The sequence below is a fragment of the Zootoca vivipara genome, chromosome 10 (assembly GCF_963506605.1).
Source record: "Zootoca vivipara chromosome 10, rZooViv1.1, whole genome shotgun sequence".
NCBI lineage: Eukaryota > Metazoa > Chordata > Lepidosauria > Squamata > Lacertidae > Zootoca > Zootoca vivipara.
This window is the reverse complement of record NC_083285.1, coordinates 61,917,206-61,943,958: the sequence shown is the minus strand read 5'-3', so window position 1 is coordinate 61,943,958 and position 26,753 is coordinate 61,917,206. Positions and strand designations below refer to the sequence as shown.

Genomic DNA, 26,753 nt, shown 5'->3' with positions numbered 1-26,753 from the left:
CCGTCCTCCATTGCTGGGAGCAGCCTTCAGCTCCACCCTATTCTGCTTCATCTCCTTCCTGCTTCTGCTCATCCTGGTGGGGCTGCCAAACCATACCAGATCCTGAAGAAACTAAGGGGCCTGGGACAACCATCCCTGACCCAAATCAGGGACTGGCAGGACACTGATGAGTGTGCAGCGGGGGAAGAGGGGCTGGAGTCTGACACGTGAGAGGGGGGTCAGTGATTTGTGAGGAACTGGAGTCCAGAGTCAGAGGCAGGGGAAGCTTCAGAGCTGGAGGGTGGAGCACAGGATGGGTTGGAGGAAGAGGCAGGCCAGGCAAGCGAAGGACCGGGTTCTCCCCTGCCCTCTCCTGCACCACTGTCTCACAGAACCAGGAGGGGATTGAAAAGGGAGGAGCAGAGGACGTTGCCATGCAGGTGCAGTCTCCGGCTGCGTGTGCGCAGCCCGGCAGGGGAAGGCATGTAAACTGGTGGAGGGAGAGTGGTCCCCTGCTGATGCAACTGCTCCACAGAGCAAGGACCTGGGAATACTGTAGCTGCCTAGATGCCAGATTGGTGTGCGTAGGTCCCTAGAGCTGTATAAGTCGCTGTAAGTGTTACTTTTGACAATGAACAGCTAACTATCTGCCATGTGCGTTCCTTTGGCTGGGATGTGCCCTTGACATACAACAGGGATGGAGACCCCATGGCCTTCTAGATGTTGTTGGAAACCAACTCCCATCAGCCCCAGTCTGCAGGGTGAAAGGTCGGGAATGATGAGAGATGTAGCGCAACAACTATAGATGGCTGCTGGTTCCCTATCCCTTGACATACAGCTTCAAAACAATGGGAGGGGGCACTTTGTGGCTTGCTTTTCTGGCAACTGGCCCCGAAGAAGAAACAACCCGCCCCCACGCCACAACTATTACTAGTGTTGGCGGTGCAACGCACATGCACACACCCCTTCTCCCCAAGTCGTGCCTTAGATCTTTACCTTTTTTCAAATACAGTACAATATTGGGAAGCAGATCTCAGCTTCCCCTGGAAGCCAAAATGGCCTATTACTTTAAGGAAAAACAGAAAGAGGTCTGTTCCTCAACATGCCTCTGCTGGCAAAGCTGATCTCACAAATGCTACCCTGATGAAAAAGCTGGCATCAGTTAATAGAGGTGCCAGATCCAATTATTTTTCCATTTGGCTCATCGTGAGAAGCTTAGGCATAGGATCTATATTTAGATTCTCCTCTGGAGGGTATCTAGCCATTCTTCTGGGGGCAGGAGGAAAGTTAGAAATTATAGTTTGTTGTTGGTAGGAACACAAGAAGATGCCTTACAGTAATGCAGGCCATTGGTCCATTGAGTGGGCAGCATCTCTCCAGGGTTTCAGACAGGGAGTCTCTTACAGCCTTACCAACCTGGCGATGCCAAGGATTGAACCTGGGACCTTCTGCATGCAAAGCAGATGCTCTACAACCGAGCTGCGGTCTCCTTTCCGTGTGTGGGGCTAGTAGGGAGACGTGCACCTGTCAGTTGATTTCATTACATATTTTCCATGGCTTCAGACAACATCTAAAACTCTACCTAGGAGTGGATTTGTGAGTCACCTTCGAGAGTGGTCACCTTCGAGAGTGGAACAGGTTCACATGGCTGGAGAAGACTCAGTCCAAGCCTGGTTCTGTTAATGGGTTCACTATGAGCGCCAGGCTGTGGGACGCGGGTGGCGCTGTGGGTTAAACCACAGAGTCTAGGGCTTGCCAATCAGAAGGTCGGCGGTTCGAATCCCCGCGACGGGGTGAACACCCGTTGCTTGGTCCCTGCTCCTGCCAACCTAGCAGTTCAAAAGCATGTCAAAGTGCAAGAAGATAAATAGGTACCGCTCCAACGGGAAGGTAAATGGCCTTTCTGTGCACTGGTCTCATTCGCCAGAAGTGGCATAGTCATGCTGGCCACATGACCCGGAAGCTGTACATCAGCTCCCTTGGCCAGTTAAGCTAGAAGTACGCTGCAACCCGTTGTCCACAACTGGACCTAATGATCAGGGGTCCCTTTACCTTTATGAGCGCCAGGCTATAGGTACTTCTGTTCTGTTCATTCTTTAGGAACAGAAGATAAGCCCGGCTGGATCAGGCCAAAGTACCTTCCAGTCCAGCATCCTGTTCTCCCTGTAGCCAACAACAGAGGGTATTCGGGAAGCCCAGAAGCAGACACTGGGTTCAACAGCGCTTTCCCCCATTTGTCATTGCCAGGACCTGGTACTCAGAGACACCTGCTTCTGAATTCTAGGCCTCACAAACAAGCATGGAAGTGCCCCTTTGCTTTTACAGGAGACTCCATTCATTTCCTTTTGCAGGACACTCCATTCATTTCTTCATTCCCACCTGTTGCTCCAAGAATCAACCGGAATTCCATGACTACTACTGAGTCCAGTTTTCACAGGGCAATTCCTGTCCACCCCTCCAGCAGCTAAGAAGTGTTTGGGTTTTTTTTGCCCCCTAAATGTTTTTGGTAATTCTGCAAACTTTGAGGTTCCCTTCAAATCTCCCTGATACTTCCCTTTTTGTGTGGATGATGCTGTTTTAGCATGGTAAAGATGGGCAGTGTTCTCGAAGCTACCAACATGAGTCTGACCAAACTGCGAGAGGCAGTGGAAGACAGGAGTGCCTGGCGTGCTCTGGTCCATGGGGTCACGAAGAGTTGGACATGACTAAACGACTAAACAACAACAAGTGTCCCTATTTTACAGGGATAGCCCCAGATTTACAGAAGCCATTCTGGTTTCTGATTTGATCCTGGAATATCCCACTTTTCCGTAGGACATCCCTATTTTCATCTGAGAAATGTTGGAGGAGATGGAATTATGCAACCCCCAAGCCAAGGAGATAAGTAACTATACAACCTTTAGAAGACATCTGAAGGCAGCCGGGTATAGGGAATTTTTTTAATGTTTAATTTTTTAAAATGTTTTGATATATGTCAGAAGGCACCCAGCGTGGCTGGGGCAACCGAGTCAGATGGGCTGGGTATAAATATAATAACTGAATAAGATTTCCCTATTTTCATCAAAGACATGTTGGAGGGCATGTGATAGAATTTCAAATTCCAAACTCAAAAAAGTGAGAATTTTGGGATCATGGCGGTGCTTTTCTCCTCTACCTCTGGCATCTCGTCCTCCCCTTGTAGCCCCAGATGCAAAGGGGTGGATTTTAGAGAGAGAAAATGCACAATTTGTTGCTCCATTCTAGTCATATTTCATTCATTTCTTTTTTTCAGAGAGTAGTAATTAGTCATCTCAATTACTGTTTCCAGATCCAGAGGGGGTGGATGTTGTTCAAGGAAACAAGTTGTGCAAAGGTGTGTTATTTGCTCACTCTTTGGATCCAGCCCATGAATGTCGCCTCCTTATTCGTACACCGTGGCACGAAAATGAAATGAAATCTTCACACAGTCCTCAGAACAACCGGTTTGGCCTCTTTTTAGAAGCATGTCAGGTATGCCGCTCTTTCCTGTCCTGCAAATCGCCAAGAGGCACTGAGCAGCAGCAGCTGGATATTACTTAACCACTCGTTATGGATTTGGCGTGTAATTAGGAGTAGGTGGAACAGTTCCAGAGAGGGAGGGAGGAAGAGAGAGAGAGAGAGAGAGAGAGAGAGAGAGAGAGAAAGAGGTGTTTGGGTATTCCAGTTTGGCCCAATTGCAGAACTGGGCCCAGTGTAACAGAGCGAAGCTGATGGAAAAGAATGTCATGGATCTGGAAGTCAGGAAGCTTCGTTGCTGAGCTACACCTGCTGCCTGGCAGTGAGACTTTGCAAGGGCTTCTCCTTGAGAAGGGGAGAGTGCTCTTGCGCTCAAATCCTGCTCGTGGGTTTCCCGCCGGCAGGACGAGATGAGAGTCCATTGATTCTACATAAGGCAGTTTCCTGTGTTCCTCCTGTTTTTAGAAGGAATTTTGGGCATGCATTTTCTAAGCTTGCCAGGGATCAGTGACCAGGGCTCGTGGATTTCATTAAAGGCTTCTCAACCTTCCACACGCTGACTTAGAATCATAGAATCATAGAGTTGGAAGAGACCACAAGGGCCATCTAGTCCAACCCCCTGCCAAGCAGGAAACACCATCAAAGCATTCTCGACATATGCCTGTCAAGCCTCTGATTAAAGATCTCTAAAGAAGGAGACTCCACCACACTCCTTGGTAGCAAATTCCACCGCCAAGCAGCTCTTACTGTCAGGAAGTTCTTCCTAATGTTTAGGTGGAATCTTCTTTCTTGTAGTTTGAATCTATTGCTCCGAGTCCGCTTCTCTGGAGCAGCAGGAAACAACCTTTCTCCCTCCTCTATATGACGTCCTTTTATATATTTGAACATGGCTATCATATCACCCCTTAACCTTCTCTTCTCCAGGCATGTTGAAATCACATGCTTAGAACGCATTTTGGTCTTTCACCTGATTTTGTGAAACCACTTTTACCTTCTCTACGGAGCCTTTGTGATGGGGCTTGCGATTCTGCAAAATTTGGGGTTTTCCATTCATTTCTTCTCTCGGAGCATGAAAAGATGCTCACTTTGGAAGAGCATTGCAGAGGGATTATTCTTTGAGGAGAGGCAGGAGCCCCGTACAGGTTGCAAGTGAACATTGGCTTTTATTCGTAAGCAGCATCAACCAAAAAATTGGCGCTTGCTGGCGTGTTATCTCCAATTACCTACCAAGCTAGGTGTACATCATCGCTCCTTCCCATGAGAGTTGACTCAGCACCAGGTTTCTGTAACGCTGTTGAATAACCAGCATGTGACAGCGACACCTGCCCACAAATGGCACTGCGGTGACTCACGGTGGCAGAACGGGGATGGAGAACACAGTGGTGAACTGAACCCTCGTGTCTTTGATTATGTTAAATGGAACGTGTGTCACCGAGGGTTCAGGAGGCTGGTGCATTCTCGGTTCATGAGTGTCTCCAATCCTCTGGCCTCGCTGGATGTGCTCAGGCACACATGTGCTCAGCGTCTGACTGCATGCACACACATGCTCAGGCACACATACAAAACATCAGACGCAACTCAGAATTGGCTCGGAATGAGATGAGGGTGAAAGCCGAGGCAGGAAATGGGTCTCCCTCAGTCAGCTGGAGGAACAATGGGACAAAAAAAGTCCACCAATTAATTAATTAAGTCGATCAGCCACACATTGTTGTTGTTTAGTCGTTTAGTCATGTCCGACTCTTCGTGACCCCATGGACCATTGCACCCCAGGCACTCCTGTCTTGCACTGCCTCCCGCAGTTTGGTCAAACTCATGTTCGTAGCTTCGAGAACACTGTCCAACCATCTCATCCTCTGTCGTCCCCTTCTCCTTGTGCCCTCTCCTTGTGCCCTCTCCTTGTGCCCCAACATCAGGGTCTTTTCCAAGGATTCTTCTCTTCTCATGAGGTGGCCAAAGTATTGGAGCCTCAGCTTCACGATCTGTCCTTCCAGTGAGCACTCAGGGCTGATTTCCTTAAGAATGGATAGGTTTGATCTTCTTGCAGTCCATGGGACACACATTAAACTTCGCAAATTAAATCATTTAGTCAGGTAGCTAACGTTAACTTCATACATTAAAACAAGGAACTAAGCCAAATAACTGGCATGCCCTGCGTTAAACAAGTCGATGAACAGAGACCATGTGTCTTTTATGTGTATTTTAATGAACTGAATAAAAAGAAAGAATTTGAGTCAGGGGGCGGTGGAGATTGTGTGTATGAACTTAACAGCGCTTAATTTGTTTATTTTAGCTGCTATTCTCTTAATATTGATTTACAGATTATAAATGCCATATTATTGATTTGTTAATCACAAAACAGGTCTTTTGCTGAAATTGGTGATGTTTAGCTTATTTTTCAGTTGCTGCTTTGTTAATAGTGCTTTCCAGATGGCAATTGTTTTGTTGATGAATTTATGCAATTTATGCTGCATCTGTGACGCGCGACTTCTTCTTTGGCGATCACTCATAGCCAAGTATGATTGTCTTCCATGAAAATGGTCTTAACAGTGAGTCCGCAAGTGACTGTGGAGGCCAATTCTGGATCCACACGTCCTTCCACAGTGAGGACATACCGGTAGGTTTCCAGGAGGGAGTTGATAACGGTGAGGGTTTGCCAAGCGTGCCTTCCTCTTAGCACGTTTCTCCCTTGCGTCTTGAGTTTGAGTGTCTTCAAAGCCCACGACACCTTTGGTAAAGGCTGTTCCCCAACTGGAGCGCTCACAAGCCAGTGTTCCCCAGTTTGTCAGTGTTTATACTACATTTTAAAAGATTTGCCTTGAGAGAGAATTTAAACCTCTTTTGTTGACCACCAGCATTACACTTTCCATTTTTAAGTTCGGAATAGAGTAGTTGCTTTGGAAGACGATCATCAGGCATCCGCACAACATGACCAGTCTAACGAAGTTGATGTTTAAGAATCATTGCTTCAACACTGGCGATCTTTGCTTCTTCCAGTACACTGGCATTAGTTTGCCCTTCTTCCCAAGTGATGTGTAAAAAATTTAGGAGACACCACTCTATGTTATCATTAGCCAGTGGAGGTGCAGTGCTTAGAGTGTTGGACCAGGACCTGAGAGACCTGGGTTGACTTCCTACTTGAGCCAGTTGCTGCCTCTCCCAGCTACCCTACCTCATAGGGTTGTTGTGCTGATTAGATGAGGAGCGGGAGAGCTATGCAAAAGCCACCTTGAGCTCCATGGATCGAAAGGTGGGCTATAGGTGCAACAAACCAATACTGTTCGTAAGCCGCACAGAAAGCCAATAAATCAAACTAAATGCCCAGGTGTTGAATAACTGGGGAAACCCAGCCAGATGGGCGGTGTATAAATAATAAAATTATTAGTGTTATTATTCCAACTGCTTAATAAGAGGGGGGGGAAGCTCCTGTGGTGCAATGGGTGAGTGCGTCCAGCTGTTAACCAGAAAGTTGGTGGTTCAAGCCCACCCATCCTGATGGACTAAATGACCCTGGGGAGTCCCTTCCATAGGTGCAGCCAGGATTTATTTTGGGGAGGGGCAGGACACCACCTGTCATCATCCTCTGTCTGGCTCTGTCTAGCAGATTCGAAAGGAAATGTCTCAACAGCAGTTGCTTTAAATTACTTTCTTTGGACCCCAAGTGCTCAGAATAATCGCTTTCTACAGTTTCTACTTTTAGTTAAGTATTTTTATTTATTTACTTGATTCAGAGGGGACAATTGCCTCCTTGTCCCCTCATGGCTGTCAGCCTTCCCTTTTTTTGCTGGAAATTCCCTTATTCCAGCGCCGTTTCCAGCTGCTATCCTGGATTGTTAGATATACCGTAGAGTCCCCGCACCCCCAAACTGTGGCCCTCCAGATGTTTTGGCCTACAACTCCCATGGTCCCTAGCTAACAGGACCAGTGGTCAGGGATGATGGGAATTGTAGTCCATCTGGAGGGCCGAAGTTTGGGGGTGCCTGCCATAGACTGTCCCCGGGACAGGTGAGGCTGCTGCTGATCCCTTATTTTCAAATCCGAAAGTTGACAGCTATGTGTCCCCTTGCCCCTCCTGGCTACGCCAGTCAACTGTCCCTTCCAACTCTCGGATTCGTATACGGGTCCAGCAGGACTCGAACCCGCGACATGCGACGGGGGTTCGCAGCGGCTGGGCGCGCGTGCGCCTTTACGCGCCGGGCGGGCGTGATGTCAGCGCCTGCGGGGCGGGCTGAGTCAGCACAGCGCCCGCCCGCTCCGCATTGTTGCCTCGCCGCCTGTTTGCTGAGCGCACCTGTCCCCACCCACCCGGGCGGGGCGCCCCGCGTCGCGAGCGAGCGCACCTCCCTTGGCGGAGTCCCGCGGACGCCCCGTCCCGGCTGCGCGGCGAGAACGACCGAGCGACCGAGCGGGTAAGTGCTAAGCGCTTGGCTTTGGACATCTTAATTTCTCCAAAGTTTGGATCCGTGGCTCTCCAGGTCCGGCGCGTATTCGCCGTGGCGCGGAGAGGTTTGGCGCTGGCTTGGAAACTACGCGCGCCGCTTTGGAGCTGCTTGTTTCCAAGGAGCCTCGCCGAATCCCGACGCCTGACCTCCCCGCGCTCCTTTCCCTCCTGCATAGCTGCCAAGTTATCCCTTTTTTAAAGGGATTTTCCCTTATGCTGAATAGGCTTCCTCACGAGAAAAGGGAAAACTTGGCAGCTATGTCCTCCTGGCGAGCGATCCATCCGCGAGTGGCTTAAGCCGGAGGGCGCACGGCGGCTGGAAGGCGCGCTCCAGGCTTTCCCACGTTAGCTCGCCCTGTTGGGATGCCGAGCGCGCGGGGGCTTAAGCGGCTTTCGGAGTCCGAGGGAGTGGGTCACAGCTTCAGGAACGTGGAGACGGGTCCGCAAACGGGTTAGACTGGAGGTTGGGCACGTTTGGAAACTTTTTTTAACAAAACGTTTCCCCTGCGTTGCTGCGGCGTTGTTTTCCCCTTCCCCATCTATGTTTATTTAGCTCCCAAACAATTTCTTCTACTAATTTCTTGTCTGTCTCTGGCTGCAAATTTGGTAGTCCAGCACCCATTTGTATTCGGTACTTTGGGATCCACTGTTTTATTTAGTCTTCCTAATTCCATGGGTGAGCATCTGCGTGTGTCTTTATACATAATCCACCAACTGAAGATGTGTAGGATGAAATTCTGTCCTCAAAAGGCTTGTGGCAGGATAAACCTATTGGTCTTTAACAAGCCATCTGACTCCTTTCTTTAAAAGGTGAAGGGGGAAAAACAATAGCATCGTCCCAGCATGCTGAAATATTGAAATAATAATTCCAGCCCCCTTCGGATTAAATCTACCTGATTTCGAGTTTGATTCTACTATGCATGTTTACTCAGAAGTAAGCATGAGTTCAGTGGGGCTTACTCCCAAGTGTGTGTGTAGGGCAAGGTTTGTAGTCCTGGTCATGTCTGCTTTGGAGTAAGGCCCAGTGAATCCGGTGGGATTTTCTTCTGAGTAAATGACTTTGGGATTAGGTCAACAACTTTGGTGAAATTATGCCAGTTTGTAGGATCAAATTTGCTGAGTGCTCAGTGTAGCCAGGATCCAAAGAATCACACTGCTGTTTCCAAAGGAAATGGGTCATGCAGACAAATCTCACTGTGGATGCTCCCTGGGGCAGTTGCCTCTGTTCCCTTCCCTGTATCAAAACTTTGATTGTATGTTCCTTGGGGCAGGTACCTACCATCTTAAGACCTTGCAAAGTTCTAGGCACATTGAGGGTGTTGTATTAAATGTAATAATGATGATCATTGAGGGCACTTGAGTTTGTGAATTGTAGTACAAGGATGTGCCATTGTTGTGCAAACGAGGCCTGAAAAGGGGATGCTGTTGAACCCTGAATTTATTTGCCTCTTCCTCCCCTCCCCTCGCTCCCCTCCCACCTTATCTTTCCTTGCCACAGGGGGCCGTTTAGCCAGACAAGGAAACTAGATTTCCACCCTTGTGCTCTGCTCTTAAAACAATTATTTCTTTATACCCTCAGTTGATTTCACTTGTGGCTCAAATGGCAACCTTGAAATTCTACAGTAAATCTTCTTTGCTGAATGTGTGTGTGTGAGAGAGAGTAGCTGGAGAGGCTCTGCAATAATATTCCTACTGTACAACATGTTCTGGTCTTGCTGTGTAGATCAGCCTTTTGCTTTGCCTCACCTTTATTGCAATTGGGGGGAACATCCTTGCCACCTTTGGCCAGTTGTCCTTGTTTGGATTGCCCAATCGCCTTCTAAATCCGGCCCGCGGACAGTCTGGGAATCAGCATGTTTTTACATGAGTAGAATGTGTCCTTTTATTTACAATGCATCTCTGGGTTTTTTGTGGGGCCTGCCTGGTGTTTTTACATGAGTAGAATGTGTCCTTTTATTTACAATGCATCTCTGGGTTTTTTGTGGGCCATAGGAATTTGTTCATATTTTTTTTCCAAAATATAGTCTGGCCCCCCACAAGGTCTGAGGGACAGTGGACCGGCCCCTGGCTGCAAAAGTTTGCTGACCCCTGCCTTACAGTAAGGGGGCAAAATTCAGCACATACATTATTCTGTTGCGTTCACCGATAGTTAGAATTTAGCAGCTCTCAGAGTGGTTCAGATATATCTACCTTATTCTTATAAGGTAGACCCAGCAACTGATGTTTCACCAGGTGCTTTTAGAAAATGAATTTGATTGTGTTACTTGTTTTGTTTTGTGTGTTTGATGTTTTAACCATTTTACTGTATGCTGCTGTGAGATTTCTTTTGAGTTGGTAGTTTATATGCATTCTTAGAAATGGTCACGCCATAATGCAGATTTGCTGGCTGTTTATAAATTTTCTTATAAGTAACTAAAAACAAAAACAAACAAGCCACATAATGCAAATGAAATGGATGGGCAGGCTGAACAACTGAAAGCTATAGTCTTGAAGGCCAGATTGCCAGTTACTGGCTGAAGTGAGGCTTCTAGTGGGGATTACGCTGGCGAGCATCTCAGCTGCTACAGCTTCTGCTAGGTGAAGAAGGTTCCCAATTTTAATTCCTAGCATCATCTCCAGCTTTAATGGAGCATGGGTGGTAGGTAGGCAGAGGCATTTCCCAGCCCACAGACCAAGGACAGCTGCTTTCAGCTAGATGGATAAATAGACTTGAGCCCCACACTTAAGTCTGCAGGACCTTGTAGCTCAATGGTAGAGAATCTGCCTTGCATGGCGAACGTCCCAGGTTCAATCCCCGGCATCCCCTGGTAGGGCTGGGAGAGATCCTGTATCTGAAACACCGGAAAGATGCTTCTCGTCTATTGTCCACACTATGGCGCTAGACAGATTCATGGCCTGACTTGGTATAACTTAGACCACTTCTAGTGTTCCAACATTTTGACCCGAGTTTCCACCTAGCAATTATTCTGCACCGGCTGTGTTGGGTTTACTTTGCGTGTGGAGGTCCCCGAAACCACCCCTCAAGAACTAATTCACATCACAGGCAGAATTTTAGTTTTGGGTTTTTGGCATGAATTTGGCCAAAACTTTATTAAAATACAAAATATGTGAGTGGTTGCGTAGGCATTAGTTCTCCAACTGTCCCCTAAGGACAGAATTAAACTAGCCTTGTCAACGGGGGTAACCCTACAGGGAGAGACAGGGAGCCGGGTGTGTTGGCCCTCCCCTCTCCCCTCAGGTTCACAGGGGCTCTCACATGGCCCTGGCCCCCGCCGGGGGTTACGGACACTGCATATCGAGCCCCTGTATTCCTGACTGGAATTTCCCCAACTCAGGCATTAACTTTTGGGGCCAACACAGTCAACAAGACCCCTAATACAACCACAATAACCAATGCCTAACCGCCAACCTTACAAGTTGTGACTATTTGCTATGCAGTAGGCAAAAACCAGATGGCACCAGCCAATCAGCCAAATGGAAAAATTCCTACCAGGCCCCTGAAAACAGGCGACCCCATGAGAGGCACAGCAAGGTCAACACAGAGGCCTAGAAACAGGGAGGGAGGGTGGGTGATCCTGAAAACGCAACCAAAGAGAAACACAAATCTCGTGCTTGCCCTTTTATACCCCAATGGCTGAACACCGAAATTGCAACATGCATTTCCCCCCAACTACAGCCAGGGGCCAATCAGAACAGTGGCCAACTCATTAGCCCCCACCCAACAAATTCAGGGTGGTTTATTCTGGCCCCCACCGCAACACGTGCTCTCCATGATGGAGAACCCGCTTTACTAAAGAGTCCGTCTCCTGCCCCCACCCCATGTTATTCCAAGAAAACGAAGCCTGGAGATGCAAGATTTACTCATGAGCCTGTGGGAATTGGTGCAGAGCAGGTGCGAGGGAACCTTATGCCCATGGCGCAGGTGTGGCCCTCTAGACCTCTCTGTGTGGCCCCCAGAGCTGCCTTGAAGCCCTGCCCCTTGCCCTCTTTCTCCATTGCCTTGCCAGAATGTGCTCTTGAGCCAGGATAATGCCTCCTGCTTGCCCGTGTGGAGAGAGGAGTATGCGTGTAGAAATCTTAGGCTTTTGCATGGCTGGGATGTGGTCTTACTGTGGAAAGCTGAGATTCGCGTCAAGTTGCTCTTTGCAATTTAGCTCCTGGCCATATCTATCCTTGGTTCTTGCCTTGCCGGTCAATGGCATGTGTTCCCTGGCACGAGGAAATGCGGCCCTCGGGCTGGGAACGTTTTTAGTTTCGTGGAAACTACTGAGACAGAATGGAAGTTCCCTTTCCTGGTGAAAAATTCGGTGAAACGCAGCAAGCTTGCATGCTTTCTCACCACTTTGTCGGCCTGGCTTAGAAGATCTCACCCTGTCCTTTTCAGACTCTAGACTTTCTCTTTTCCCTCTTGAATTCCCAAATCTGCACTCCGAAGGTTGCTCAGAGTGGTTACAATCCTCTGTTGTGGGTGCTCACTCTCCTTTGGGCAAAACAAGCCCTGGTTTGTTTGTCATTCAGCCGCTGATTTAATATTTAACTCTGCGAGGTGTCTGCACCGGCCCTTGGTTAGGGAGATTTTGGACAAAGGAAGCCTTTGCAAGGCTAAATTTCCAGTAGCGCCCCCCCCCCCAAGCTGGCAAACTGTTATCCTTGTTCGCCACCTCCGCCTATCATTTAATGCTCTTTTCATGCTGCTGGTGGCTCTTTTGGGCAGATCCCAGCCGTCCAGCCCTGTTTACCCTCTCGGCCCAACCCCTCTCTTGGAATTTCACAGACCACGGCTTTGGAGAGAGAAATGCTTAACTCCTGGCATTCCGGAAAAGTCTAGTGCTCACCAGTGAATGAGCAACAGGGGTTGTAGAAGATACCTGTTAACCTTAGCAAACATGTGTTTCCAAACCTGAGATAATGGAAAATTGGGAGCGGGGGACGCATGGGGGAGCATCTGTAGGCAGAGTGGGTGCTTAACCCTTCCCGTGCCTGCCAGGTTGCTTCTGCAAAATGCCTCTCCAAAACTGCTCCCTTAGGTTAGTTTTTTCCTTTTGCTTCTGGTCTCGGAGCCACACTGAGACAAATGGGCTATTTTCAAGGAGATATGGCCAAGGGACTCTTACTTTCTGAAAGCTTTATTATTCTGCATTATTCTGTTTCGTTCACCGATAGTTAGAATTTAGCAGCTCTCGCAGTGGTTCAGATATATCTGTGGCCCATACAATATTCTTATAAGGCAGACCCAGCAACTGATGTTTCACCAGGTGCTTTTAGAAAATGAATTTGATTGTGTGTCCGCATTTGTTTTGTGTGTTTGATGTTTTAACCATTTCACTGTACGCTGCTGTGAAATATCTTTTGAGTTATTACTCTGCCCCACTGAGACAAATGGGCTATTTTCAAGGAGATATGGCCAAGGGGACTCTTACTTTCTGAAAGCTGGGAACCTCACTTCATAGCAGGTAGCTTTGATTTTAGGATGCTTTCAGGAGGAGAGTGTTACCAAAGGGCCAACTGCAAGATGCCTGGGATTGAAGGAAGGCAGTTGCCTTTATTTATCCCTTTGTTGATTTCTTCGTTCTTCGTGGGACGCAGTGCGAAAGGTTTAGCGCGCCAGTGGGGAGCCTGTGGCTTTCCAGGCGTTGCTGGATTCAAATCCTCCTTGACCATGCTAGCTGAGGCTGATGGGAATCGGAGTCCAGCAGCGGGTTGGACTAGATGACCCCCGGGGTCCCTTTCAGCTTTACACTTCCATCCGGAGGGCCACAGCTTCCTCACCCCTGGTTTAACACCGTACCCTGCAATGCTTCCTACCTTTGGCATTTTGCCTCTAAATGAGCTTGGATGTAAGATAACATAGAGCAGCAGCTATATATAGATCTAACCCTTTACAGAGGCAGCCTACTTTAGAGTAGGTTTGTCACTAAATCTGACCCGTAGCTCTAAATCTTCTCTGTCCCTAATGTGACATGGTTCACTTTCTTATTTGAGCTTAAATAAAAAAATTCCTTCAGTAGCACCTTAAAGACCAACTAAGTTTTTATTTTGGTATGAGCTTTCGTGTGCATGCACACTTCCTCAGATACTCTTGAAACAGAAGCATCAGTCCCTTATGTATATACAGAGGGTGGGGGTGGGGGGGAGAATGGGTGATTGGCTGATGGGAGTGGTAAACCTGTAGATGGCTGTTAACGACTGCTGATGGCTGCAATTGGTCCTGTGGGGAAAAAGCAAGGGCTGAGGCGCTAAAGAAAGCTCGATCATGCATAATGAGATAAGAATCCTATGTCTTTATTCATCCCAGGTGGCTCCATGGTTTTAAGCTTGGTAATGAGTTCCAATTCAGCAACTTCTCTTTCCAGTTTGCTTTGACTCAGACCAACACGGCTACCTACCTGTTATCTGAGCTTGTTTTGCTGAAACCTGTGTCTTGCCCTTTTAATCTTCTCCCTGCCCTCCCCACTCCCAATGCTCTCTCTTTTATTTTTTAAATATAATACATTGGCATTTTAAATGCTGCTGCTGGTCAAAGATTTCACTTTGTCCTTATGGCCATTTGCAGTCGGACTGTTTGTTTCTTTTCTGTAGGCTAATGTTTTGGGTGGGGCAGTATTTTGGGTTAGTGCCAATATATTTATTTAAAAATAAATAAATTCAGCACAATCCTCTGCAGGTCTACTTCCTCCCGCTTGAGAGAGAGAGAGAGAGAGAGAGAGAGAGAGAGAGAGAGTAGGATAGGATTGCATCTTTGGTGAACAGTCAAAACTGCCTGTGTTTACACATCACAGCAAAACCACCGCTAACAGTTTGCTCTGAATGTTCAGGTGGCTCCTCTCTGGTGTGAGTAACAGATCACAACCCTTGACTTTGTGTCCGCTCAGGGGACCGATAATTGCTTTATGCGCCAAACAAACCACAATGGGAAGCCAAGGTTTATTCTTGGCTTATCAGAGTTTGTTTGAGTGACACAAACCAGGATCCTCTGTTCAGATGTAATGCTAAACCAAGGGTTGTGGTTTCTTGCTCCCATTCAAGCTACGGGAGGAGTGAAGTGGGGAAAATCTGCACCTGGGAACTATTGTCTCTCCTTTAAAACCCCCTCCCCCAAGCAATTGTTTTTTATTTTAACTGATGGAATGGATGCAGAAGTGTAAGGCAGCGTTTCTCAACCTCTGTTCCGCGGCACACTAGTGTGCCGCGAGACGCTGGCTGGTGTGCCGCGACGTGCGGCAACGAGAAGGGCGATTTGCATTGTCACGTGCCTGGCGGCCGCCAATAAGCAGCACTGACCCGCCGGAAAGGAAGCCGGTCGGGTCACGACGCGGAGCGAGCGCAGCTCTCAACAGCCACCACCACGGAAGGGGGGTTTTAGACAAACTTAAAGAAGCTGGCTGGATGAGCTCAACCTGAAACTTGCTGAGCAAAGGATTATGCTGGCAGAGAAATCAGCAGCTTGTGAAGCCTTATTACAGGAGATTGCAACCAACACAGCAATTGGCAAGTGTTTCTTACAGTCATAATTATATAGTCAATATAGGGCGGCACAGAGTTAAATTTTTTAACTTTTTTAATGGTGGTGTGCCTCGTGATTTTTTTCATGGAACAAGTGTGCCTTGGCCCAAAAAAGGTTGAGAAACACTGGTGTAAGGAACCCAAAGAGATGCCGTCTGCTGAGCAGAACTAGGAATATTCCAAGTGCTGAGAGTTTAGTTAAAGTTTTGTGGGTTTTTTTGGGAGGGGCAAGGTGGGGGCAAGATGTAGAAAGTTGTCCAATTATCCAATTGGTAAACAACAATAAACACAACCTTGTGAGACAGAAGGATAGCAGAGAGATCGATCTTCCTACGACAACCTTGGCTGTGTTCTAGAGACTTGCAAATTATTCTTGCCCAGTACACTTCCGTCACAAATGTCAAGCCTTCTTTCTAAACGGTCCAGGAATTTTCCTTCCCAGTTTAGATTGTCCTAGGAATTGTTCCTCAGCCTTCCCAATAAAATTGCAACAAGGTTGGGGGCGACAAATCCCCGATGCGGACAGGGTTTGCTGGCTTTCAATTTCCTAACAAGTCTCCTGCCAGACGAGGCTTTCTGTGCTGCTTAAAAGCTTGCTCCCCTGCCAGCATTTTTGTGTCGGTAAAAACTATTAGTATCTCAGCGCATTCCCAACTCTCCCCACCCCCCCTTTTTCACTTTTAAAACCATGTTTTGATTTAAACGGATTTGAACAGTGCCTCAATTTTAAAAATAGACATCGTTGTGATTTAGTGCTGCGCATGGCATTAAAGGCAGCCGCGTAAGAAGGTTTAAATCGGTTTATTTGGAGAGTTTATCTCACGCAGGTGTCCGTTACTCCATGGTGTGGTCACACCCAGACATTGCTTGCTTCGGGATAAGGTTGCCAGGCTGCACTCTGGAGACTTTGGCACTTACTTTAAAATTCCTTGTAAATTCAGAGATGAGGAATGCTGCCTGTACTTTTTATCTGTTGGCTCCATTTTCTGCCAGCTGTAGGCAGCAGGACTCAGCTGCCCCTGCATATCAGGTGGGAAAGAAGGCAGATGAAAGGATTGGAGGGGCGGAGAAAGAGACCTTTGCACGCAAAGTAGATGCTCTACAGCTGACTTACAGCCCTTCCCTTGAATAGTTTGCTTGGGTGTCTTCTGGTGTCTTGCATATTTCTGTGTCCAGTATGCTATGTGAGCAGCTAATCCACCTTGATGCTGTCACCGAAAAGCATATCAAAAGAGTCTGCTTGTTTTCAAGTGCAATTGGTGTTTAAACTTGGTTGTGTCTTGTAAACTGCAACGTTTGAGATAACCTGTACGGTATCTGAAGAAGTGTGCACATGCACACGAAAGCTCATACCAATAACAAACTTGGTTGGTCTCTAAGGTGCTACTGGAAGGATTTTTTTTATTTTGTTTCGACTACGGCAGACCAACACGGCTACCTACCTGTAACTGTATGATATCTGCAATACATAGGTTTACAAATGTGGTTCTGCAAGGTCTTCAACAGAGACCCTGCTCTGGGTTCCGCCATCTCCTTGAAGGTAAAATATGGTAGCAGGTTCTTTCTGGTGGTGGCTCCCCCCCCAGGCTGTTTTCTGTCTGCCTTTCAGGCGCTGCCAGAGCGACAAATGTGAATTTTCCATGCACACAGCAGGGCAGTGCTACACCCTCCCCCTCCCCACTCCCTCTACCCAAGCAAGCAAGGCAGACTTGTGAGAGTTCAAAGACACCTTTCAGCCAGGCGAGGATGGCGTGGAGACTTCAAAGTGCTTAGAGAGGTCTGGATTTGGGCCCTAGGCCTGAGGTTACCCATCACTTGTATAATACCTCCATAGCTCAGTTGGTAGAGCATGAGACTCTTAATCTCAGGGTTGTGGGTTCGAGCCCCACGTTGGGCAAAATGTTCCTGCATTGCAGGGGGTTGGGCTAGATGACCCTCAGGGCCCCTTACAACTCTATCAGTCTGTGAAATGGTAAGCTGTTTGTGTTTTTCCCAGTCAGGATGAGCAACCTGTGGCCTTCCAGTTGTTGTTGGACTGCAACTCCCATCATGCTGGCTGTTCACCATGCTGGCTGTTGCTGATGGGAGCTGGAGTCGAGCAAAATCTGGAGGGCCACGGTTCCTCCATTCCTGATTTGCAGGAACATAGGTCTTGTGAATTCAGCAGGAGTATCTGCCCCTACTGCATTGCAGGGGGTTGGACTAGATGACTCTTAGCGCCTCTTCCAACTCTGCAATTCTATGAAAAGGAGTTCAGAAATCTTCAATAATAACCACCACCCTTCCACTGGGTGTGGGACACCCCCTCCAAGAAAGCCCCCTGACATTTAATCTAATGCGGGGGTCAGCAACCTTTTTCAGACCATATGGGGAGCTGGACTATATATATTTTTTTTGGGGGGGGGGAATGAACGAATTCCTATGCCCCAGAAATAACCCAAAAATGCATCCTATGTAATAAAGTCCCTGTGTCTCTGCGTCCAGTCCCTGTGTCTGCGCTACTGCGCATGTGCCCCACAGACACAGGGACTGGACGCAGAGACTTGGAGCGCAGATACTTGGAGCGCAGAGACCGGCCCCTCCTCCGCCGCCTCCCGCAGCGCGCCTCAGGTAAGCGCGCCGTCCCTCGCTCTCCCGCCTCGCCGCCCCGCGTCACTCCGCCACAGCAGGGAGGTGGAGAAGGCCGTCGCCACTCGGGAGGAGGCGGAGGAGGGGCCGGTGGGCCTCAGGCGCTCGACGGAGGTGACACCTGCGCGGTCCCAGGGCTTCCCCTCTGTTCTTGCCCGGCTAGCACCCGTTTACTGAATGGGCTGAATGACACTAGTTTGAAATAAAAGCACACATTCTACTCATGTAAAAACACTAGGCAGGCCCCACAAATAACCCAGAGAGGCATTTTAATAAAAGGACACATTCTACTCATGTAAAAACATTCCTGGACCGTCCGTGGGCCAGGTTGAGAAGGTGATTGGGCCGCATCCGACCCCGGGCCTTAGGTTGCCTACCCCTGATCTTTCTAGCACCGTATGAAGCCTTTTTAAAAACTTCCCCTGGCCTTGAGGAAAAAAAATAAAATCATTTCTCTTAGCGTTCTACTTCACTGCATTTTGCTGTGATTTCTAGGATGTGGTTTATATCTCCATGAAGACATTTTTTGTGGCACTCTCTAATTGCACGACTGTGGCTGAACTTGTGTGCACTGCTGCTCTGATAAGGTTGTTCCGGTTTCAGGGGATTTTTGTGTTGCTTGTTTTCTCGGCTCTGCCACCAGCTCCTGGTGTGGCAATACAAAAACATTTGCAAAGCGGCTGCTCTCTCGAATGAAACAGAAAGGCAAGGCAGGTGGCTTGAGGTCGCCCAGGCTTCCTTTGGCTTCTTGGTACCGTTAAGCTGCCTTAAGACCGCCAGCTTCCTAGAATGCCTTGCATCCATATTCTGTCAAAAGCTGGCTCTTGTTCAGCTAAGATTTCCTTCCCTGCGAATGTTAAAGCAGGCAATGTAATGGTTAACCGTGTTCTGAAAAGGAGGGTGGATAATGGCATGTTTCCTTTCTGCCTGTTCTTCATCCCTGCAACACCAACAACTTATAGGGTTGAGGTGCAGTTCAGGCACTAACTGCTACCGGTAAGTTTCCAACAGACTTAAAAACATAAGGGAAGCAGTGTTCGAAATTAGCCGGGGGCCAGGTGCATTTTGCTTCTGGCGCAGGTCCAGTTGCAACTACGTGGAGATTTCTTGGCGCCAGGTTGGGGGGCTGCAGTTTAAAAACCTCCGCCTTAGTCTAGAGTAAATGCCATTTCCCTTGTGTGTGTTTCTCCTTGGGGCAAGTGAATTGTTGTAAATGCTACAGTCAAGCAATGTTGTTGAGGTCACAGAATCATAGAATTGTAGTGTGGGAAGGGACTCTGAGGGTCATCTAGTCCAACCCCCCTGGCGAATAGACATTCTGTTGTAGGTTTTAGGTGCCATTTGGCACCTAGCTTATATATCTGAGTTCCTAACACTGTTGGCAACCGACATCTTTCCTCCAGCTTTCCTAAGCAGGTCAGCAGAAGAGCTTATTTATTGCTTTTGTATTCCACCTTTTCCTCCCTGGAGTCCATGGTTCACACCCTTCCTCAGTTAATCTCTACAACAGGCATCCCCAAACTGCGGCCCTCCAGATGTTTTGGCCTTCAACTCCCATGATCCCTAGCTAACAGGACCAGTGGTCGGGGAAGATGGGAATTGTAGTCCAAAACATCTGCAGGGCTGAAGTTTGGGGGTGCCTGCTCTACAACGACCCTGTGAGGTAGGTCAAGAGGCTGTGACTGTGAAGGTCACTCTTCATGACCGAGTGGGGATTCGAACCCTGACCCCCCAAGTCCTAGTCCAACACGCTACCACTACACTGACTTCCTAGCCAGTACTTCTGCTATGGGGCAGCTCTATAAATTATGTTAGTAAATAAATATGGGGAAAGCAAAATGTCACTAAAAGGAGGATCTGAAATACTTTCCTAGAAGCCTAGAAGATTTGTTTTGTTATGGATTGTTTGATTTGATGTTTTAATGTGTTGTAAACCACCTTCAGATTTTTTCCTTTAAAATATAAAGTGGTCTGCAAATGAAATCAATAATAATAACAAAAATAAGAAACCTCACTGGGGTGGGGAATGGAGCCCAGACATACCATTGTGGCAACTGCAACTCAGGTTTAAGGTGCCATTTGGCAATTAGTTTATATGTCTGAATTTCTAACGCTGTTAGAATAATAATAATAATAATAATAATATATTATTTATACCCTGCCCATCTGGCTGGGTTTCCCCAGCCACTCTGGGCAGCTTCCAACAGAAAAATAAAATAATTGATTACACATTAAAAGCCTCCCTAAACAGGGCTGCCTTCAGATGTCTTCTAAAAACTTTGACAACTGGTGGGAGGGCATTCCACAGGGCGGGCGCCATTACCGAGAAGGCCCTCTGCCTGGTTCCCTGCAACTTGGCTTCTCGCAACGAGGGAACCGCCAGAAGGCTCTCGGCACTGGATCTCAGTGTCCGGGCTGAACAATGGGGGTGGAGACTCTCCTTCAGGTATACTGGACCGAGGCCATTTAGGGCTTTAAAGGTCAGCACCAACACTTTGAATTGTGCTCGGAAACGTACTGGGAGCCAATGTAGATCTTTCAAGACCGGTGTTATGTGGTCTCGGCCACTGCTCCCAGTCACCAATCTAGCTGCTGCATTCTGGGTTAGTTGTAGTTTCTGGGTCACCTTCAAAGGTAGCCCCACGTAGAGCGCATTGCAGTAGTCCAAGCGGGAGATAACCAGAGCATGCACCACTCTGGCAAGACAGTCTGCAGACAGGTAGGGTCTCGGCCTGCGTACCAGATGGAGCTGATAGACAGCTGCCATGGACACAGAATTGACCTGCGCCTCCATGGACAGCTGTGAGTTCAGAATGTCTCCCAGGCTGCACACCTGGTCCTTCAGGGGCACAGTTACCCCATTCAGGACCAGGGAGTCCTCCACACCTGCCCACCTCCTGTCCCCCACAAACAGTACTTTTGTCTTGTCAGGATTCAACCTCAATCTGTTAGCCGCCATCCATCCTCCAACCGCCTCCAGGCTCTCTGCCTGTCATCTGTGGAGGATTTCAAGGCGATTACACTGTAACCTTCCTTGGTCTGTGTCCAGCTGAAAATCAATGTAAATGGAGATATTTTAGAATGAAATGGAATTATCTGATCGCCGTTAAAACCCTAAGACGGCAGGCAACGCAGAATCCGGTTTAATTAGCTGGCAGTGGGATGAGAATGAAAACTAAAAGGCTAGATAATGTAAAAACAATTAAATGGGGGATTTGTTCAGCACAAATGGAGCATAGCTGCCAGCTCCGGAAGACCAAATGAGGGAAGCACAGGTCCTGTCTGCTTACCAGACCATAGATCTGAGCATTCAAAACACATTAACTTAACTAGCAAAGGAGTCAGGAGCGTACAGCGGTGTTTAGCTGAGTTTCCTGGTGCCTAACTAAGTTCTTGAAAAGCCTGCCTTTAATTGCCACCAAACCTTTTTTGGGGGGAACCTTAAGAGTGAATATTAAATGCAGCAAGAAGAAATGCTGTAATGGAATGTAATATTTTTAGGAAGGAGGGAGAACAGGCTTAAAACGTACCATTTGCTGCTCCCAGGTGGATGTGTTTGTCGGAGGCCTTAGCTGGCAAAGTGACCCTCAGGCATGGGGCAGTAATTCCTCCAGGATTTTTAAAAACTCCTTCCCAACCCAGAGATTGCAGGGCCTGGAATTGGGCAGCTACGGGGAGCCATCCCATTGGTCCTTGTCCCTGTAAATACACTGGACTCGCCTCTGGAAAATGTGTATCGGGAGCTTGTTGGACAAGATTTGCTTCTCCAAGCCTATTGCCAGTCTTAAGATTTCTGTAGCATCTGTGACACTCTCTGCTCTCTGTTCTCGTGCTGACTTATTGCCTGTGCCTGTCTGGATCATTCTCAACATCCCAGAATTAACCTCTTCCTCAATTTGTTTTCCCCATGGGCTGCTCTCTTGAACTGCTTGCATCTTGGACCGTAAGCGAGTCTTATTATGTACACAGAGGACTCAATTACATTAGTCAAGAGCGTTTTGAATGCATTCTAAACATGCAACACCAGATGGTGCTGGAGAGCAAAAAAAACCAACTAAGCGATTTCCCATAGCGTTTTTTATTTTGTCATTTTAATTTCTGACTTATTCATAGTGTTTCTTTACTCCTGTGTGTAGATCCACCCTAAGTAAGTGCTACCGTCATAACTGAGCCGTGCCGCTGAAAGATGCTGGGGCTGTTGTGAATTTCTGGGGGGAGGGCAGCTCCATAGCTGCAGCGTAGATATGCACACTTTCCGTTGTGTCCTTCTGTGGTCTCTGTTTTGGTGAATTGAAAAGCAGGCTGGCCACTAACTTGCCTTACAGAGGTCATGCCACTATTCGAAGACAACCTGTATTTGAACAACGTCCCAGGTGGGGCTGTGGGTTAAACCACAGAGCCTAGGGCTTGCTGATCAAAAGGTCGGCGGTTCGAATCCCTGCAATGGGGTGAGCTCCCGTTGCTCAGTCCCAGCTCCTGCCCACCTAGCAGTTCGAAAGCACATCAAAGTGCAAGTAGATAAATAGGTACCACTACAGCGGGAAGGTAAACGGCGTTTCCGTGCGCTGCTCTGGTTCGCCAGAAGCAGCTTTGTCATGCTGGCCACATGACCTGGAAGCTGTCTGTGGACAAACGCTGGCTCCCTCGGCCTATAGAGCGAGATGAGCGTCGCAACCCCAGAGCCGGACACGACTGGATCTGATGGTCAGGGGCCCCTTTACCTTTACTGTTGTTCTTGTTGGCATCCATGGAATGTGTGCCTCTGGGAGTGAAGTCAAACACCTGCTGTGGCTACAGAGGCCAGTAACTCAAAACTGTTGCCTCCTGGGTTGTTTTTGCTGTGTTAGAAGCTGTGTTATAAGCGCCCGAAGTGACCTCCCCGAGGCGCAAGCCTGGGCAGTGTGTCTGGAGGTCCTCGGCTGCCTAGATGACAAGACCCCTCTCTCGGCCTCACTGATGGGGTCCAAAGGAAAGCAGAGCAAGACGTTTGGCACCAGCTTGGCGCAGGAGTTGCTGGAAGGAGGCGTACAAGGCGCCATCTAACAGTCTTAGGGACTCCGCTCCAGATTTGTGTAGGGTTTACCCCTGAGCCTTTCCTTCTCCCGAAGATATTGGTATCCCAAAAGGAAGCCAACATACATGTGAGAGCAAGACGTTACAGGAAAACCACTTTGTGCCTCTCTGATGAACTACAGCTCCAATTAGTTCGAGGAAATTTACCGTCTTGAGAAAAATTGCACAGAGATCTCTAAGGTGAAGGAGTTAAGCTTAGTTCCTGAAATAATTTCTGCGAGGTTAAACACCTGTCGAGAGGATAAACAAGATGAACTAACAAGGTGCAAAATTGCAGCCTGTGCCAAGCTTTGACCTTTGAATGACTCGGGGAGGCCGTGACACACACACACACACCAGTTTCACACTGAAGGCTACATTGGTAGCTGGTCCACAGCCTGAAGGCCTGGATGAGTTGGCAGCTCACCTGTAATTAACATACTATGGATGTCACAGGCGTGAGCCTGGTGGATGTTAAGCTATGGATGTAGTCCTGCAACTGTGGGTTTGTGTATCTTTGGAACAATTAGTCCCAAATGCGCAAGACGGTGTGTTAGCGCTCAGTGCACACGTGGAAAACATGATTTATTTATTTTTAAAGTTGGGGCCTTGCTGCTGGCACTCAGTTACCTAGGGTTGCCATATTCCCAAAAGTGAAAATCCCCTGCCATGTGCCCATGTTTTGCTGATTTAGCGAAATCCGCCCTGACGTCATTCTGCTGCCCGATTCCCGTACATATGGCAGCCCTACTGCATATTATGACTGGCAGAGATGACCAAACGACAACTGCGATTCCCTTTAGGAATAAGTGTTCATTCAGACAGATGGTTTGTTTTTGACAGGTATATTCTGCATCCTGTAACTGACCCAATAATAGTGTCAGTAGTGAATTCAAACTGGGCTAGCCACACATAGAATCATAGAATCATAGAGTTGGAAGAGACCACAAGGGCCATCCAGTCCAACCCCCTGCCAAGCAGGAAACACCATCAAAGCATTCTTGACATATGCCTGTCAAGCCTCTGCTTAAAGACCTCCAAAGAAGGAGACTCCAAGGACACTCCTTGGTAGCAAATTCCACTGTCAAACAGCTCTTACTGTCAGGAAGTTCTTCCTAATGTTTAGGTGGAATCTTCTTTCTTGTAGTTTGAATCCATTGCTCCATGTCCGCTTCTCTGGAGCAGCAGAAAACAACCTTTCACCCTCTTCTGTATGGCATCCTTTTATATATTTGAACATGGCTATCATATCACCCCTTAACCTTCTCTTCTCCAGGCTAAACATACCCAGCTCCCTAAGCCATTCCTCATAAGGCATCGCTTCCAGGCTTTTGACCATTTTGGTTGCCCTCCTCTGGACACGTTCCAGCTTGTCAGTATCCTTCTTGAACTGTGGTGCCCAGAACGGGACACAGTATTCCAGGTGAGGTCTGACTAGGTTAGAGCCGATAACTAATGAGGCTCAGCTGTCGGACTTGGCTGATAGCCCGGAACTGGAAGGGAGGCTTGCTTTGATAAAGGAACTGGCTGGGAGGGGTGAGCAAATGGCAGGAATAACTCAAACTCAAACCTCAGAAGAGAGTTTGTCCGAGTCTGGTCCTAGTTCTTTAAAGTTACAGGAACGTAGAAGGGGAGGGTTACAGGATAAGAGGAAATGGCAATTACAGAGAGAGAGGCAGAGGGCGTTGTTCGAGCGTAGGAATAAAAGGAGGTGGACTCACGCTAGAGAGCTAGATGAGTCATCATCTGATTAACTAGTGGTCTTGAGCAGGAAGTTGCAGTCTTTCTTGTGGTTACTTGCCTTTGTTTTGTCTATTTGGAATAAAACTCACTATTTACACACAGACTGTGTGCTAGCCATTGCTGTTGCTTACAGCATGACTCATCTCACTTGCTGCTGAAGGGGAAGCATGTGGATTTAAGCAAGAATGGAAGAAAAGGGGAAGCAGCAACCGGCTGGGGATTTATCAGTCGGCGCAACAGCAATGGAGATGAAGTTAGAAGATAATACTGAAGCTCTCTGGGCAGAGAACCAAGAGTTGAAGGCAAGATTAGCACGGCTGGAAGGAGTGACCTCAGAACAAGCAAGACAACTCTCTGACTTATCTGGCAGGCAAGTGGCAAAGAATTTTGTTCCCCTTCCCCCACGTTTTAGTGGGAGCGGTGCAGAGTATGATTCATTTCGGGCTTCCTGCTTGTATTATTTAAGGCTTAAGGGAGAAGAATACAGAGATGATGATGCCAGAGTGGCCCTGGTGGTGGGGCTTTTGGAAGGGAAGGCGCGGCAGTGTATTGCCCCTTACCTAATGTCTAATGACCGAGTGCTCACCAACTTATCAGCCTTCTTGAAGCTTCTGGATAGCATGTTCAGGAATCCTGCACAAGAAGCAGAGTGGGAACAGGAGTTCTTGAGCCTTAAGCAAGGAAAGGGAACTGTAGCACAGTTCTGGTCCTCTTTTGTGAGACTTGCTAGACAACTAGGCTGGGAAGGAAAGGCCTTGGTTGGATTGTTTAAGGCGGGACTCAGTGAAGAGATTCGGGTGGAGTTGGCAAAAAATCCTGGGTTGAAGACCTTGGAAGAGGTGGCACAAGTCGCCTTGCAACTAGACCTGAGGTTCCAATCGCTGGACAGGTTGCGTAGGGGCCAAGGAAGGTCAGAGAGCCGCAGGACATTTGTGCCCTTAGAGCTGCCGGATTCACGAAGGGTGGAGGAAGAAGCACCCATGCAACGTAGTTCTATCAGAAGGGGTACAACACCTAGTATTACACACGCTGAGAGAGAGAGAAGGTGGAGAGATCGGTTGTGCCTTATCTGCGGCTCCCCCAATCACATGGCTCGTCAGTGTACTGTAGGAAGAAACCGAGGTGCGCTGTCTGGCACAAATGTAACAACACCTGGAGAGGGCATAGTGGAGCAGTCGGGAAACGAGATGACCCAGCCCGTTCTGGAGGCCTCGGGTTGGGGGAAAAGAGACCCAAAGGGCTTCCACCTGGACCGATCTTACCAGTAATTACAGCATTCGCAATGCTACGACCCCCAGATGGAAGGGGCGAGCGTGTGGAAGTTCTTATTGATTCTGGAGCCTCGACTGATTTTATAGACATGGACTTGGTGAGCAGGTTGGGAATAGAGACACAGTCATTGGAAGAACCTTTAGAAGTTAGAACAATTGATGGTAGAGTGTTGCTGTCTGGCTGTGTGTCAGAGGCCACAATGCCAATTGGTCTAGAACTGCCGGGACACCGAGAGGTCATTGCATTCCATATCACCAGGTTGAACTCCTACCCCGTGGTTTTGGGGATGAGTTGGCTATCCCGTCATGATCCGATGATCTCCTGGGGCCAGAGATCGATGACCTTTTCGTCAGTGTATTGCCGACTACATTGTTTGGGAATCAGGGCGGAGAAGAATGGTGAGGCCAATGGTACGCCAGACTGTGGTCCGCTCACTGGGGAAGAGAGACAAATACCCCCACAGTATAAGTCTTTTAGAGACGTATTCTGCGAGAAGGAGGCAGATCGGTTACCACCGCATCGCCAGTACGATTGCAAAATAGATCTGGTGCCAGGGGCTGAGATACCCGCCAGCCGTATCTACGCTATGTCAGAAGTGGAGTTGGCAGAACTGAGGGAGTTCCTGCGAAAAAATTTGGAACGGGGTTTCATACGGCCTACCAAG

At 48.2% G+C, this 26,753-nt stretch overlaps 1 protein-coding gene across 1 annotated transcript in view; it reads left to right on the top strand.

Moving 5' to 3' along the window:
• The first annotated feature begins 7,754 nt into the window (after positions 1-7,754).
• The window catches only part of PROSER2 (proline and serine rich 2), a 39,254-nt gene continuing 20,255 nt past the window's right edge, over positions 7,755-26,753 (top strand). The window contains exon 1 of the mRNA XM_035128110.2: positions 7,755-7,859. The gene's annotated coding sequence lies outside the window, so the exon portion shown is untranslated. The remainder of the gene's footprint in view (positions 7,860-26,753) is intronic.